This window comes from Poecilia reticulata, chromosome 5 (genome assembly GCF_904066995.2).
Source record: "Poecilia reticulata chromosome 5, P_reticulata-male-v2, whole genome shotgun sequence".
NCBI classification, from domain to species: domain Eukaryota; kingdom Metazoa; phylum Chordata; class Actinopteri; order Cyprinodontiformes; family Poeciliidae; genus Poecilia; species Poecilia reticulata.
In genome coordinates this window covers 23,809,976-23,825,919 of record NC_088834.1, presented here as the reverse complement: position 1 = coordinate 23,825,919, position 15,944 = coordinate 23,809,976, and the positions used below count along the sequence as shown (strand labels likewise).

The 15,944-nt window shown below is 37.3% G+C and overlaps 1 long non-coding RNA gene across 1 annotated transcript; it reads right to left on the bottom strand.

Moving 5' to 3' along the window:
• Nucleotides 1-10,999: 10,999 nt before the first annotated feature.
• LOC103464987 (uncharacterized) lies at nucleotides 11,000-15,503 on the bottom strand. Its single transcript, XR_014087627.1, has 4 exons — nucleotides 15,018-15,503; nucleotides 14,448-14,601; nucleotides 13,342-13,401; nucleotides 11,000-12,505 (listed from the first exon to the last, which is right to left on the bottom strand). It is a non-coding gene; the product is annotated as an uncharacterized LOC103464987 (long non-coding RNA).
• Nucleotides 15,504-15,944: the final 441 nt, after the last annotated feature.

The window sequence follows — 15,944 nt, the reverse complement described above, 5'->3', positions numbered from 1 at the left end:
CATGTATACTCCTCAGGTCACCATATACACTCTATTCCCAAGACCAGAACTAAACCAGGGGAGGTAGGACTTAGTTTCTATGCTCCTCAGCTCCAGAACCACCTTTCTTAAAACCTGAGGTACATAAAAACTGTTAGTTTCTTGATTCATCCCTACTTTGGGGGGTATCCATTTGTATCAGTAGTCAAATTGTTACCAAGTTTGTCTACTGTAACTTATGTAAGCTACATTTTTACCCAAAATATGTGACACAATGTTACCATTTTTATATTGATAAATGCAAATTTGATTATTCATGTAATTTCATGAAGGTAAAACATCTTTTGTCTAAACAATTTGGTCTGTCACACAGAAAATCAAGTGTTAATTCAAATCTTTCAAAAATTGATGGACAGCTACGTTAACGCAACATTAACCCGCCTGCGTGGAACGGTTAATTTTTCTTCCATCCCATCACAGGAAACCGTGATTTGCTAACAGCCATTTCCACTTGAAGCGTCTCTAGTTAGACGATACAATGAGAGTAGCACTTTCCTCCTTAGCTGTGCCACCTGAACATGGAGGCTGAGGGGAGATAATCCTGGGTACCGCTGACTGGAGCAGGCATGAGGGACATGGGGAGGAGTGGATTAGTCCAACTGCTTAGAGATAGCAACAAGCTGGAAGGGATTGGTGGAGGTGGTCTCCAGCCCAGACGCTGAAGAATCCAGGAGGGGATAAGGCTGAATGAGAGGGGGCGAATTCGTCTTTGGTACAGAGGACAAATGTGTTTATGATTTTTGAAAGCATGCATAAACCAAGTGCATAAACCATGAGGTTTTCATGTCTTGTGACTTTGTAAACAAAAACATAAATGTTTGTCATTGGGTTTTTATGTTACGCAAAGTAGGTCTTAGTAGTGAAGTAAAAGAAGAGTACAATTGTTTACATATATTAAACTAAAAAAAACAGTATAAAGTGCTGTTGTAATAAAATTGATAAAATTTTGATGAACCACATTTGATTGCAGTTACAACTGCAAGTCTTCTGGCATATTTCTGTGTATCACTGAATGGTAAACGTTTGAGCAATTTAACAATCTTGCAAAGAATCTTGTTTGGATTTAGATTTGGTTCCTTTCTTACACATGAAAATGCTGCAACTTAAACTATTCTCCATAGCTTCAGGCTTAATGTTTATATTCTGCTGGGAAAATCAATAGTCTAAAAAAATTCGTCCCACACAATGGTGCTGCCACTACCTGCAACTAATGGGGATAGTCTGTTTAAGCGGTTCAGTCAAAAAGTTCAAATTTGATTTTTGTCTGATTAGAACAAACAGCAGCATTGATTTATTTTGGCTTTCTTTCAGCACCAACTTTTTCCTCAAAGTCCAGATTTTGGAGTCGACAGTTGTCAACGTATTTCCCCAGTGACCTGTGGATTCTATAAATTTCACGATTAATTGTGGATTCTATAAATTTCACGATTAATTGCCCAGCTGACAGTTTAGTTTGACAATTGTATAATCAGCTCCACATGAACAACATTTACCAATACTGTAACTTTGTTAGTGTAGCAATGACCTATTTAAGTTACCTTTCTTGATTTTCACAGCATATTTTAGCAATTAATTTTTTCACCAAAAGAAAAAGGATACGTTGAGTTCTTTCATTCAAATTATACTGAAACTGAATTGCCACCAAAGAGTTAACCAAAAACCTTCCTGCTCCTTTTATACATCATTAATCTTTTCAAACTAATTAAAGCATAGCGGGGAGTATTTAACCAAGCTAACGAGAACAGTCAAAGTCAGCTTTCCCATTACTGCGAGACTATTGCAAGTAACAGTGGTCTGTAATCTGTAGCAAAGAGTAAAAGAGAGAGAGAGTGTGTGTGTGCGCAAATGTGTTGTATGTAGTGCACTTTTGTTATTGGGCAAGATAGTGAGAGAGAACACAGCACAATTAACTACAATTTAAACCTAGCAATTAAAAGTGAAAAGGACAAGCCAGCTAACAAAAAAAAATAAAACAACCCTGCACTTGTTTTATTTCTTGTTAGCATTAAAATTACAAAGTTAAATGTATATTAAAATTCTATCCAAGGAAACCTGATAGCTTAGAAATGACACTAAAAAATATGTATAAACATTCTAATTTTTTACCATGATCACTTCACAGTTTGCCTCAAACGTTATTGATTATATTTTTGTTTGTAAAAGACAAATAACACACAATGGTCAAATATTTTAGAAATACTAGCATTTCTGGACACCCAGAGATTATGTAAACAATTATTCTGAATGAGGGGTATTTGTTTATAGCTGACATATGTTCCTCTTGTTGCATAATGCCGTTTTATTCTTAATTTCTGGGTGCAGCTGGTGATCGTAGGGAAACCTTCGGAAAATGGTTTTCCGAAGGTTTCCCTTGACCCTTTTGGGCACTGAGATTACTTCTAAGCATCCTAAGGCTCAAAGGCCATTGACATTCAACAGTGGTTTGGCCTTTGGCAATGACATCCCCCAAGACACCCTAAATCTTCTTACAATATATGGCAATGGCACAAAGACAAACTTCTTTTGACATCATTTTGCTGAATGTTTCTTTAGCAGCTGCCTCTTTCATATTCAATTGTGACATCCTAACCGACAACTAATTTCTTTTTTGTTTTAGAAATGTTTAGAAAAGTGTTAGTTGTTTATTATCTAATCATTAATTCCTTCATTTGCCTATTTCTGCTTAATTAAAATTAGGATTTCTTAGTACAAGTTCAAAGTATTCTGTCTGAAAGTCATTTCCTATGTCCTTACTAAAAATGTTTGAGAGAAAGTGTTATATATATATTAGAGGTGTGCCGATCGATCGGTCACCGATCATAATTGAGCCGATTTTCGTGAAAAAGTGCATGATCGGTGATCTGCGATCATTGGCTCTTGTTGCCGATACCGATCACCTGCATCTCATTTCTCAGCCTGCCTGTGCAGCTGGTCTCCTCTTTCCTTCACACTGCGCAAACGCGCAGCAACAAATCCTAAGCGATGTTGAACTATAACGCACTGAGTGAATGGGAACGTTTGCGTGTTGCGGCGGAAAATTGAAGCACGTCAAAATGCATAAACACAACGAAGCTAATACGACATAAAAACAATGCCATACTTGACGGAGTTTGGCTACATCGAGACTCACTGCAGTAAAAAAGACATACGGAGGATCAGATAGCAGGTAAAGCAGCGCACAGCTACAAACACTCACCCGGATTATTAGCATGACGGTCACAAAGCTAAACAAATAACCCGCAAAATTATTTAAGTCTTCGAGCTGCGATGTAAGACGCTGGTTCTGCTCTCGCTGTTGAACCGCTGCTACGCGCTACAGGCTACAGATGGAGCGCTGCTTCTGCTCCACCTGGTAGTGACTCTCACACTGAACCTCTGTTTAAAGCTGCAGCATCTAACCTAAAAAAATAAATTTTACATACGTATTAAAACTTTCGCTGTCCTAACATGAGACACATAATCTCTAAAAAAATAATCGATCTCCTCCCTGCTCTGCATAATTACTCTGCTCAGTCAGAAACAACCACTCAGAACTAGCAGTAATCAGCTAGCCGCCATGCTATCAGGAAGTTTTTATTCAGTAACTCAGGATTGTTTATTGTAATGGAACCTGTATTTGCCTTTGAATTTTAAGTTTTATACTTGAATTGTTTTGGCAATGTTGAGAGGTTTTATTTTGGCTCTTTGCATTGTTTAGCCTCTTCAGAGCCTTCATATGTAGTCAGTCTGTTAAAGATAGTATTACCGATAGCAGTACAATTTGCACAATGCCTGTTTTGTTAAGTTTTCTTCTTGGAAAAAGTTATTAAAAACAAGTTGTTGTCTAAATTAAGGTGAATTCATGGTTCCTTTTTCCACATAATGTAACCGGTAGTGTTTATGATAAAAAAAATAAAATAAAATAATTATGTGATCGGTATCAGCATTTGGCAGGAAAAAACCTGATCGGCACATCTCTAATATATATATATATATATATATATATATATATATATATATATATATATATATATATATATTTATTTATTTATTTATTTATTTTTTCTGCATATAAGAAAGCTCCATGTCCCTCTGTACTGGTGTGAAGCAATATGCCTCTGACATAAATAAAAAAATTATCACATCAGTTTATGTGTTGCACCAATACACAACTAAAGGCACAGTGTGTGATAAAACAGCTACAATCATTTGCAATTACGCACAATGAAATTCAGTCCAAATTCATTTTATTCAGATCTTTCAAATGTACTTAAATATAATATGGTCAGATCCAAATTAAAACCAATTACACACTGTTTCAATCCATGCACAAAAACCTAATAGAGTCAGATTAAAATATACAATCAGTAAAAGGTTATCCATATGAGTAAACCAACAGACCTTATTGAATTTCTGCCATATTCACCCAATCATTGAGTATATTTGTACAAATCCTTTCTGCCGTAGTTGATGCTATATGCTATATCATTAACAGTCAATACATGAATATGTTTAAATAAGAAAAACTCAAAACAGGTTAATATTTTTGTTTTTCTTTTCAGGCATTCTCAAAATCGTGCACAAATGAAACAACTCATGGCTCATCTGCTAATGCTTACCAAGGGGTATTTGCTAGCGTTGCTAACTCCCCGTGCTATGAGAAGTCAAGATCAATAATGCATTGGTGTGGATGTGAGGGACGCTGCTCAAAGGCATTTGCTTATCTCAGATGCCAGTTACCACTTTCATCCCAGCGACATGCAGTTGTCTGTGCGGAGAAGTGTATGTGGGCCAGTTTAGAGAATGCAGTATTTACACACTTCCCATCATGCGATATTTATTTCACACCTTGATGTGTTCATCTACTCTGTGCCTCTGAGGAAATAAGCATAAAGCAAGAATCAACACAGAACTTCTAAGTCACTAATACAACTGTCTGTGGGGCTTTTTGATCTCTTCTCTTGGAAGCTAAATCTAATTACACTGAGCTGTTTTTTGGTGGCTAAGTGCTTTACTTGCTCAGACAGGTCAAGAAAATAAAACACTAGCAGTGACAAAATTTAATCTGCACTATGCAGGGGACAAAAGGATGCAGGCTTTTTGTTTGAACTGTTTTACTGGTGAAATAAAAGCTGATCAGATGGCTTTTAATAAATCAATTTACAAGTTTTCCAGATGAGTAAGCCAGCATGATTTTTGCTTTTTACCATCCCTCCACCCATTTTTTAAATTCCCTCTCATTCTTACATTTTTTCAGGTCCCTATCCTAAGCTGGCATCAGGAGAGGCGTTGTCCATCAAGGGGCAACCTTATGCTGACCTTATTTAAGCATTTTAGCTTATGAGAGTTTGTACAAAAGTCAAAAGGTTGAAATAAAGTAAAGAGGTGGGATGCATGACTATATACCAAGGTACAATAAGATGTCAAGTCTGTAACGTAGTTTTTGTCCAAATAAGTAATATATTGGTAGAGATCTATTCAGCGCAAAGAAGTTGATAATTCTCTAAACCAGTGGTTCCCAAACTTTTTCTCCTGCGCTCCCCCAGTTGTTGTTGACTTTTTTGGGAGCAAAATGAATGTATGTAGCTGAACATAAACAACATCGGGAAAACATCGGAAAAACTGTGAAAAGTTCTTTGCGTTTTGCTGCCATGATGCTAACACAGACCTGCGTAGCTCCGCACAGCAGCAGCAGGTCTCCTTCTCTGCTGCACAGGTGTAAACCCAGCGCGAGTGTCGTAGTGCTCATGTTGCGTTTAAAGGCGGCTCGGAAAAACAGGTTACCACATGTTAACAACGGATGAAACAGTTTTAACTGCTGATAAAAGTGACAGAGGACACAGATATGGGAAGTGTGGAATCCCCTACTATATCAAATTGACATAGGAATAACAGAGTTGGCCATTCTAAGGTAAAAACCGAGCGCATACAGCGTTTGTTTGCTTTTTTTTCATCCAAACTGCTTCCTGCGCCCCCCTTGCAATGGCACAGCGCCCCCTCTAGGGGGCGCGCCCCACAGTTTGGGAACCTCTGCTCTAAACTGTGAAAGCCTTTAGAGCGTTGTTGCATCTGTTGCCTGATTTTACAGGTGTATTCTCTTTTGTTTATTGTTATAGGTTTGTTTAATTATAGTCTTATAAGTGTTAGACCACAGTGGTAACGCTCATTTTGAGACACCAAACTGGACCTCAAGGCTGCCATTTGCTTCTCAACCCCCCGATAAGAGGCTGTTTGTGTTGTTTTGTAAAAATATCAGAACATTTCTGCATTCTTCTTGGTTTATTATTGCGGGTAGTAAATAAAGTAGTAAAACATCTGGACAAAAAAACTTTTGTACACTTGTTGAGTATAGTTTCTGAACACCTGCTAAGGTTTGAAGTTGGATACAGCAAAATAACATTTTTTTAATCAATACTTTTTTTTTTAGCAAGCAGGACTTCCTACAAGCATATTACACATTTTTCTTAGAGCTATTTTAATCATCTGTCCCAGTTTCTGCCATCCAGTGTTCAGAAAGTTCATACAAACATGCAATGGATCTATTGCAAGGCTGCACAATATTGAAACATCTTGTGATCGAGACAACTTTGTCTTATATCTTACCATTTTGGGTAATGTCATATATCCAGAGTGGGAGTCTGCTGCAATGAGCCTATGCAATGGGCTAAATATTGCATATTTATGTAAAATGCAGTTTTATAACACCTAAAATATTAGCTATTAATAATTAACTAACTGTCCTGTGCAATATGAACATTGCACACACTGATAAAGTCATCACGATATATTTGAGATATATTTCGCAACCTTAGGATTTTATTTAATGTATGCATAGCTGCTACTCTGTAGCACAGGAAAAGCCAAAGCAGTCAGAAAAATTTACTTTTAGTCAGTCCAACAAAAGTGGGTTAGTGGAGTATAGCTGCTCACTTCACACTACTGTTCCCAGAGGCTGCCACAGTCTGCAGCTGTCCTTACAAATCAGGGTTAAATGCAATCAGACTTTTTATAAGCATGTTTCAATTTTAGATTGCTAGAATAATGGAATTTTACTTCACGAATGATCTAAGTTACAAAAAAAATTAATTATAAAGTAAAAAAAAAAATGTGTTTAAGACTGTCTGGTGCATCATTTTCATACAAGAGCTGGTACCAACAAAGTATTCTTCACCTGTTTATACGTCCAAGTAAATAAGTACCAAAACAAACACTGCAGATCATCCAGTGAGCCAATGACTGAAGTAATGGAGAAACAATGCAATCATTTTAGCAAGTAAGTAATCAAATATAGGAGTAAAAAAGCTGCTATTGAGGCTTTGGTGCCACAGCGAGAATTGCTAGTATGGGTGGTTAAGCTTAGCAGGGTGCTGCATATAATAAGAAATGTTGAACAATGACTAATTTCTTTTGTATTTGTGTTTGGAATGTTTTGAATAATAAAGATTCAGGGGGTGTAGAATAAAGAAAAATTATCTTTCTTCATATTCACTCGTTACATCCCATCCTTTGTCTTAGTCAAAAGTTCTAGAAAGAACAAACTGAATGTATGGTAATTAACATATTCAGAGATGTGCCATAGCGTAACCAATCATTAAAAGTTTATCCATATCTCAAAAGTGTTTTTTGAATGCGCTGGTATGATTATAGCACTTCTTTTTCCACTTCCAATTAATTATCCACGTTTCTGCGTCAGAGCTGCAAACTTCAACAAAGTACGAACTTTTTGAAGCAAGTGCAGTTCATTCAGACAATTGAACCAATTTTAGGATTCAGCTATGTTTGCTAAAACTTGAACCAACTCCAACGGTGTGTCATTTACTCTTCATATCGCAAAGATTGGGCGACACCACCGACCAATCTGACCTGAAGCTGTTATCACTGGTTGATCCAGGAAAAGAATTTCAAAGCAACACTACAAGGGATGGTTATTGTTCTGAAAATTATTTCAAAAGAAAGACATGTTTATTAAAACTTATTACGATTGACTAACATAAACTAAGCAATTTTAAGAGATTAACAATCTTACAGGGTTAAATTCAGTCTGTTTTACCATCTTTCGAAATCTCCAGTAACCTCTTGCTTTCCTGGCTACATGTTTAAATCTTAGATGAGGTGTCAGCGCTGATGCAACACCACTGAAATACAGTAAAACACAGGTGAGGTGGTGCAATGATGCTTTTTAGAGAAGCTGAAGGTGTTTACCCTAATGGTTTGATGCCTGGAATGTTTTATGGTGCATATTTACATATATCTGATGACTGCGGCATCCTAAAGTATCTGGAAATCGTGTAACTTGACTTCCAAAGATTAGCATTCTGATGGTAGTTTTTAGTAGTTTCTTTTTCCCGCTGTGCCACACAAGGAGGCAGTGTGCTGCTTTAAGATACATCTTTGGATGTGATTGTAGCTAAGAGGCTAAGTTAAAATATAGAAGTTAAAGACGCAGCAATATTATTATTTTCCCAAATTATTTAAAGGCATAGAAATCTTAGATTATGTAACCATCTGAAAGGATGAAAACATTCTCTAAATGTATTATCTTTCTTGTTGTTTAGAATTTAACAAATACAATTGTTGCAATCCCAACTGACTAAAGACAAAGTTGGCAAATTTTATTTTAGACAACATATACAAATAGCTACAGTGAATGTCAGTATCTGGTTTTAACGTCAGCCGAATCAAATGTGAAAACTCTAGTTTAACAACAAACAAAAACAATTTGTTGCTTTCAGGATAAAAAAAATCTATCTGCAGTTTCCAAAATATCTCTGTGAGTGAAAATGAGACGCAATCAATTCTAACGTTGAGCACGCAATTTGTTGTATCACAGTGATTATTTTAAAGTACCATCAGATTGGGACTCGGATACTGGCTGAAGCCTTTTCTTAAATGACTCAAATCTTGTTATTGGAGACAAAAATGCTTATTGGTTCATCAGCAGTGAGACATTAGTCTGCAGGTACATCATTTACAGATTAAACAAGTTCAAAAATACACAGCTCTGAAAAAAAAAAAAAAGTCAATCGTTTTACACAGCAATCCTCCAATAGCAGACACACTTGTTTGGCACCCTGCTTGTACTTTTTACCTCATCTCACCTCGCTCTGAACTTGCTAATCACATCCCTTAAATCCTGAGCCCAGGAAGCCCAACGGACAGCCTCCGGGTCTTGCTCACAGTTCAGCAAAAATGAAATAAATAAATAAATAAAAACTGTACACACAGTGCTTTGTGCGTGTATGTTTTGAGCCGCTCTGAACATGATGCGCGGCCGCATGTCATATTCCATTTGCCTTAGCCAATGGATAACCTTGCACACTGCCACACACAACTTCGCACAAGTGTTTGCACACAGAGACAAATGCGTATTAATTCACCGCATCCCCTCGGCGATGTTTGGTGAATCAAACTCAAGGTCACACAGAGTTTACTGTGTACACATTGGCTTGACAAAACCAGACAAATGCATTCATTTCTTGCTTATTATTTCCATATTTCTACGCGGCATTGCAATCTCCGTGCAGCCACTGAAAAGCGAGCGTTCGCTTGTTTAAAAGAACTGCTTTCGAAAAAAAAAATCATGGGGTGAGGATGACTTTTCTACTAATGCTTACAAGCACCATAAACAAAAAGGATATAAAATATTCATGCGGCTAAAACAAGGATGGGAAGTACAGTGTAAGCAAATCAAACTTTATTTGCTTTTAGGCTCGCCTCTGAAAAGGCTTAACTTGATTAGTTGCCTCCATATATGCTTAATTGTGCGGATTAAGTTGTGTTCAGTGTAAGCAAAGTTTCTGCTGTGTTGTAAAATGCAGCAGACTACAGAGGACATAATTTGTAACGCAGACCAAGGAAAATGCTAAGTTTGCAAAGTGTAAACAAAAGAAGAGTTTTAAATGCTTGGAGAAATGTGAGAAAAGAGGAACTTTTTTCCCCTCCCTCACAAGCAGCAAAAGAGTAGCACAGAAAGGAGGACATGGTAGCACGTTGATCAGAGTGGATTTGAGAACAAGCCGGCTTGCGATCTCAGTGTAATGCAAGGCTGTGCCAAAATCAGTCAGACAACACCTTTGAAATTCTCAATAGCTTCCTTGTGAATCAAGCCAGCCCCCCTTTCACAGCTGCCTGGAGCAGATAACAGGCTCAACCCTGTTAACAATCTCACCTAATAGACTTTTCCCCTGTCAATCACTTTTTAAAATACCAATACAGGCCAGCAGCTCATTCAGTTATTCACACTCACATGTCCTCGCACACACAAGCTCACTTCTTCTCACATGTGGTTGAACTTTCTTTGGAGAAACAGCAATAATTTTGCGGGCGAGAAGATTTTACAGAGCACAAACGGTTTTTAACCACTTGAGCACACAGGAATAACATTTTAAACATAGGCATGAATAATAAAAATATGGCTAGCAAAGACGTATATTGTGGATGTCCAGATTGGCATTGTTTTGTCTTTGATACCGATCAAAGTAATTTAAGAGCAGGCATTTGTCGATGTCTGCATCTATTACCTAATTATATTAAATTATATTTGTGTGCTTGAAAACTCATTAGCATACAGTGAAAAAGCACTACATTTCATAAGCTTTACATGGGTTATATTAATATTGTCCCTCTTAACTCTATCCTGGCCATTCCCTTTCTATGCAACTTCGCTCACCTCGCGTCAGTTCTCCATTTAGTATTTGTCCCACTGAGCTTGATTTCTCAGGATGCATTTCACCCTGGCCAATCAGCAAACAGAGGGAGGAGCTGTAATGGTGAAATGTTTTGCATTGGTTGTAGTTTGGCAACCCCTCCCAACCCCACTAAGGGACAAGGGTGTAAAGAAAATGGATGGATGGATGGATGGATGGATGGATGGATGGATGGATGGATGGATGGATGGATGGATGGATGGATGGATGGATGGATGGATGGATGGATGGATGGATGGATGGATGGATGGATGGATGGATGGATGGATGGATGGATGGATGGATGGATGGATGGATGGATGGATGGATGGATGGATGGATGGATGGATGGATGGAAGTTTGGCAGCAGAGGAGGTCAACAAAACCACTTAGTCCAAATATTCAGTAATTAAAGTCACAGCATTAAAGACATTTTCTTGTTAGCAAAAATACCGCCTCTTCATGGTGTTGAGATGGGGCATTACATATGTCAAGGCCAAAAGTTAAAAATTCTTCTTTATTAAGGTTTTTAGAGTTTCTGCGAATGACGGATTTATTTAGATTCACTCAACTTTATTGATCTTGGCAATTTGTTGGAAAGGGAAGTTTATCTGTGTTATAGTGGTGGAACTCCATTAAAATGTTTAATTGAGTTAACTGCACAGTCTGCAATTAATCATATTTTAATAAAAAACTATATAGCGACAATAATTCATCGCTGCTAAATTATTGAATAAATAGACATATGACCTCAACAAGAAATATATTGTTTTTATTTTGTTACTTAGGTTGTTCAACCATTCGACTAGTGCAAAGTGCTATTATCCCTATTCAGCTTTCAAGTGTTTCAGGAAGTCCTGGTCATTCATGTAACTTTTTTGAAAAATATATTTCTTTAGAAATGTAAACTGTGGTTGCTGACATTATCGTTCAGGATGTCTGTGCATGCTGCAACTTGTTTTGCACAACAACAGTCTTTTCCACGGTCCCATCAGATCATTTTCAGGAGCAAAAATAACGCCCAGAGGGTCAGGAGAAGATTCTCCATCACTGTTGCGCTTGTGACTTACAAACTTACAAGACAGGAAAACGTGATGAGTTAAAATGTGCCTTAAGGTCTATGTAATTATGCAATTAAGCTATGTAATTAATTCATCAAAATTAACATGTTAAAGTTTCAGGCCTCCTGTATAGCAATGTTCATAGACCAGGTAAATCAAAGTCCTCCAGAAGGAAAACAGCCATAAAAATAGCAAATAAACTTATATGAAAACTCCTTGCCAAATCATCAAAACAATGGAAGCAAAATGGAGCTGCACAGCTTTCTGAAATAAAATGAAAGACCAAACAACAGCAATAACAACAACAACAACAACAACAACAACAGGTATTGGTGGCTGAAATTGGACAAAGAATCCAACACTGAAAATTTCAAAACGCTTTGACTGGGACCCTGACTGATACATTGGATGAGAAAGAACATTAAAAACTGGAGAATACTTAGACCAAAGAGAAATATTTATAACAGTGATTTGATACAAAAGGCAACTATACCATGTAATGCAGTACAGCATGTGACATACAGTATGATTACTGGTAAGAAGAGCCTGCAAACAGGAGCAAGGGCAATAATTACCTTTACGCCATTTGAGAAAGGTCTTGTTTGTGTCTATGTGCTGTGTCTGTACTTCGGCGATGCCAGATGGGTCCCTCAGTTGGATCTCTGACAGGTACACACAAGTCATGCCTCCCTCCGTGACCTGGTCGGCACAACTGCATGAAGTGGAACTTGCTAACAGCACCTATGCAGAAACGAGGAGTTGCTGTGCAGATGGGCTGGTGTGTGTTTTAAAGTGGATAGGCTGCTATGAGCTTGATTGCGTTTTGGACAAGCAATGTCATACCTACTCTTAAAAAAAACCACAACTCAAATATCAACAACAGAATGCTCTTCTTAAAAGATAGTAAGGTTATTCTAACATAACATTCACCCGAAGCTCTTCAAAAGAATGATGAGTCTTGCAGTAAAATTTCATCTGATGTAATTCCAGGTTTGTTAAATGAGCCCTGCATAAAAAGTAAGACCTCTATCTCTCTCGGGATGTGAGTGCTAAGCTGTGTTGCAACTTGAACGGAAGAATTGAAAATGCATCTGTTTGTTTGTAAGGCTGTTCTACAAGGGCCAAAAAGTTGACATGACTTCAACCCTATGGAACAACTGTAACCTTTAGCCTTTTGCTTAAAATTGATTGTCCAAAAATAAGTCTATGAAAGGACCCTTTAAGACCAGCTTTAGATGTCATAGGAATGCCACTCAGGAAGTTGTCCAACACCGGTTAACATCAACACATTCCCAATGAGCATCTTTGATCACGGCGCAAAAAAACAGCGTAATGCACCTGACCGCACATGGCACACAGAAACAGTGACGCAACACTGAAGACCTCACGGTAAGTTCCTGACCCACACAAATATGCCATGCGAGCGTGATGCGCAAGGTGTACAAAAAAAAACGCACACCTGACCCACACATCATACACAATGCGCTCCACACGCTACATACTGTATATGTGTATGCCTACATAGATAATTTTGTCACAAATTACTCTAAATAATAAAAAAGGAAAACAAAGCCTACCTACTTAAAGTGAACTCTCCTACTGCTGGTTCCCAGGCTCAGGTCCCATGTCTGCGACATCTAAAGGAGGAGCAGGTAAAATGACAACATTAGCTTCATTTCTGCTCTTTTTGGAAAACGTTTCGACAAGATTTAAATGTTTTAAAGTCTGTTTACTTATTCTTAGTAAGATTCATTACACAGTCTCGTGTAGCTTATGGAAAAAGCGGCAGCTGGTTAATAAACAAAAGTAAACTAAGTAGTTACAATTAATTTAGGATGAATATGCACACAGACGTGCCTACAGCACATTTTGACACAAAGGGCTTGTTTTTTACCCCACAAGTCTGTTTAGAATAAAGGAGGGGCAAATAAAACGTCAAATAACTATGATAAAACACTTTTTAAAAACTCAAAGGAAAACCTCATTTAACACACAACGTGTACTCCTGCGGCTTACAGACAAGTGCAGCAAATACATGTAATTTTTCTTTCTTTTCAAATTTAGTGGGTGTGGCTTCTATTCACTCAGTCCGGAAATTACAGCGTATTCTTGTTTCAACCAACCAATGCAGAATGGATGTGCATGTCCATATCTAAGGTGTAAAGCTAAAAGTGTAGTGGGTCTTTAAAGAATAATTGATGCTCAGTTGTCAAACAAAATTAGGTATTCATCCACACTGTGGCGTAAAGATAAATTAAACCACGACTCTACATAAACAGAAATCTCCAGAGTGAGACATTTCTTTAAACCTGCTAAAAACAACATACAAAAAACAATACTAGAGTCTTTGGGGACTCATAAACATCAATCTTTGTGTGGTTTAATCCCTGCACCAGCCACTGTGTCACATTCGGAAACAAGCAATTTCTAAATGGCATTGAGATTTTGATGACACAAAGCTGTCGTTATGGTTGTAATCCTCACATGTGCTGGTTTTTGTCTCGTATTTTCTTTGTGTCGTTCCTTTTGTGTGATACTTTCCTTCATATTATAAGGACCACCGGGTCCACAAGTTAATAACTAGCAGCACACCAATCGGGTAAAGAAATTATATTAAATAAATGCAACAGGTCACCTACAAAAATGCACCAGTTGAGAAACACTGTTGTCTAGGAGGATGTACCATTTTTGTGTTAAGTTGGTTTCAGCAACAACTCCAATTCAACACCTTCCACCATCTTCCAATCCAAAATCCCATCAAGGGAGTTCTTCTCAGCATGGCGGTGGATGTATGATCTCCGGCCAAATGTCCAGACGGCTCGTCCAATGGAGGATTCCTGTGACCAAATTGGTGTAACATCAACATAAGGATGGATTTCAGACCCAGCTAGACAAAGAGAGCCACATCATGTTTAATGTGATCTTTTTTTTTTTTACTTTATTGGATTTAGGCAATTACAAAAAGCGGTGGCATGAAGACAAGTAAAATGTTCAATTGGTCTGCACAATCAATGTCATGTAGTGTTGGAGATTCTATTTTTACACTTCCTCTGTGCAAATGCTCCTAGTGTTTTACGACAAACGACACCAGTGTTTAGCTGCTGTGCTAATTGTAAGAAATGTTATGAAAAACCGGGCGCTGTTTTTAAAATTGTGCGAAAGCACTTGGAAAAAAAAAAATCGGTAATCAAGCTTACTGATATGTATTACAAGTTTCCCAATAGTTGTAATACATAAATGAGCTTGGACTTACCCTGCTTAGTCTGGGTCACTTCCGGAGAACCCTGGAAGCTACAATCGGAAGCTAACTTCAACGGCCGCTTCCTCCAAAATATCTAAAAATATTTTATATATAAAAAATAGATAGTCGACATTTGTCCAGGTTTGCTTTTGACTGAAACAAATGTTTTGTCAGAGTGTCCAAGCGAAAAGTCATAGAGCCAAGAGCTACGTTGTTTTCAAATAAAGTTGCTAAGCTTCAGCTCACTGATAAACTCAGCGTAGGTCGCCATTTTTGTTGTGGTAGTGTGTGAACCAAAAGAAGTTGACGCATTTAGATTTTGCCCCTCCTCGTTTACATAATGAGGCAGAAATAAATAAGGTGAAAAAAAAAATTGTAGACATACAAAAAGATTTTAAAAAATTAAAAAATAAAAAACAAGCAGAACGAAAAATTACATAAAAATTAAAGATGAAACATTTGTGTAAAAGGAAAAACATTTTGTATGTTTCAATATACCATAATACTAAAATAAATAAATAAAACTAAAAATAAATACGAATGTTAAATTATAAAATATGACATTAAGTTCTCCTTTTTAAATTAATTGGTGCATTTTAAGTGTATTGATGTATTTATTGGGCCACTCATATATGTCTGCTGTTATTTTTTAAGTCTGTCAGGTTCTGTCCTTCATAGTGGACTGACATTAATAACCATGCCATTTTATAAGTGACCCAAATCCTCATTCTTCCTGATTCTGACGCTCATTGGATCATGGATTCATCTTCACTATGTTTGAATGTGTAAATGCATTGAGTTGGAGTGATGCACCTAGGCAATTTGCTATTTGGCCAACTACATCACATAATTAAACAGTTGTAACTAATAAAGTTTTCATACCACCATCAGATGTTGGCTCGAACAGTCAGTCTTTAAAGACCACTATTCAACTTTATT